This window comes from Monopterus albus, unplaced genomic scaffold (genome assembly GCF_001952655.1).
Source record: "Monopterus albus unplaced genomic scaffold, M_albus_1.0 scaffold259.1, whole genome shotgun sequence".
NCBI lineage: Eukaryota > Metazoa > Chordata > Actinopteri > Synbranchiformes > Synbranchidae > Monopterus > Monopterus albus.
This window is the reverse complement of record NW_018128139.1, coordinates 928039-929885: the sequence shown is the minus strand read 5'-3', so window position 1 is coordinate 929885 and position 1847 is coordinate 928039. Positions and strand designations below refer to the sequence as shown.

The window sequence follows — 1847 nt, the reverse complement described above, 5'->3', positions numbered from 1 at the left end:
CGCCTTCCTAGGGAGGTGTTCCGGGCATGTCCCACCGGGAGGAGGCCCCGGGGAAGACCCAGGACACGCTGGAGGGACTATGTCTCTTAGCTGGCCTGGGAACACCTCAGCATTCCCCCGGAGGAGCTGGAGGAAGTGTCTGGAGAGAGGGAAGTCTGGGCATCTTTGCTTAGACTGCTGCCCCCGCGACCCAGTCCCGGATAAGCGGAAGAAAATGGATGGATGGATGGATAGTTATTGTAACAATTTTCTGGGCGAAGCGATGAGTTATGTCTTGGGTGTGCTGAGCAGAGCTCCATATGTGCTCCCAGGTCCCTTCAACTAGCCTGAGTCTGGTCTCAGCTGAGGTGCTGGACAACCAAACTGTTATGTGTGAGTGTAGTGTGGACCCCAGATGCAGACAGAGACCAGGAGGAGTTGGAGCTAAAGAAAGTAGTTTAATGAACAAAAACACAGGTAACGCTGGGTGGCAGGAAGACGAACAGGCTCCAGGTAGGCAGGGAGTGCAGGAGGAACCCAGGGGGGATGAGGAGACGAGCAGGAACCCAGGGAGGAACCACGAGGAGATGAGGAGACGAGGAGATGACCAGGGAGGAACCACGAGGAGACCCAGGGAGAAACCAGGAGGGACAAGCAGGAGACCAGAGAGGACCAGGAGGGATGAGCAGGAGACCAGAGAGGACCAGGAGGGAGGATAGCTGAGACAGTACGGTTGGGCAAGGAAACACTAGCCGTCGAGTAGGTAACCTAGCAATAGCAGACGAGCAGGCAACCCAGCAGTAGAAGACGAGCAGGCAATCTAAACATAAAGCCATGAACACGGGCTTTATGTTTAGGTTGCCTGCTCAACGAGAGCAGGTGGTTGAAATGATGGCTAATTGTGACGAAACAGCGGGGAATAGAACCAGGAGGAATTGAGTAGCAGGTGAATGACATGGTGCCTGATGACAGCGACAGAGTTGCGGGGAGAGAACAAATAAATAGAAACATAAATCCGGGAAGCAGAGTGACGTGAAACCATAACACAAACACTTCCACAGACAAAGCATATCCAAGAGACACTTGAACAGAAATGAACAGAAATTAGAAATAAAGAGTATTAAAACATGTTTAAAGCATTTCTTAACTCTAAGCTACAAATAATCATTGTAAAAATTACATTAATATTAAAATCTTGATTTATAAACAAGCAATTAATTGCTTGTAATTTTTAGTGTGGTGTTTATTCAGTTTAAAAGTCCAGTTTGTAATATAATGACAAAACTGCTATTATAATATTATACAACTGTAGAACTGAAGAAAACTAAATAGCCAGTTATTTCACACGCACATCAGCGGCCAAATGTGTGTCAATGTGCTCTTCTGTTCTTACCTAAGAACAAGTCCCAGATAAGAAAACACTGGTCAGTGCCAGAATCTTGGTGAAAACTTTGAAAGTGGGTTTTATGAACAAACTTGTTCGTAATAGCGGTTGGTGAATGTGGCCCACTGCTTTTGCTATTTTGCCACAGTTTTAGTTTTTATGTGACCTGCACTTTGCTGTTTTTTTAAATTGCTGTGAAGTTACAGTGAAACCCCACACTTCCTGCTCAGATGTTTCACATTAAAAGTATAACCACAGCTCAAATGGCCCTGTTTGATCAAGGTTTAAAAAATTATCCCTGGTAGGCTAGCGGTAAAGGCGCAGCGCTCTCGCTGCTCCGCCCTGGGTTCGAATCAGGGTTGCATCTGGCGTAAAACACGTGCCAAATGTCAACATGCGAGTCGTCAGTGTGACGATTCACTGTGGCGACCCCTAAAGGGGAAAAGCTGAAAGTGACTTTCTTTCTTTCACTGTATATATATAT

At 46.5% G+C, this 1847-nt stretch overlaps 1 protein-coding gene across 1 annotated transcript in view; it reads left to right on the top strand.

Annotated features, from left to right (window-relative positions):
- The window catches only part of thsd7aa (thrombospondin, type I, domain containing 7Aa), a 243676-nt gene that overhangs the window by 209163 nt on the left and 32666 nt on the right, over window positions 1–1847 (top strand). The window lies entirely within an intron of this gene.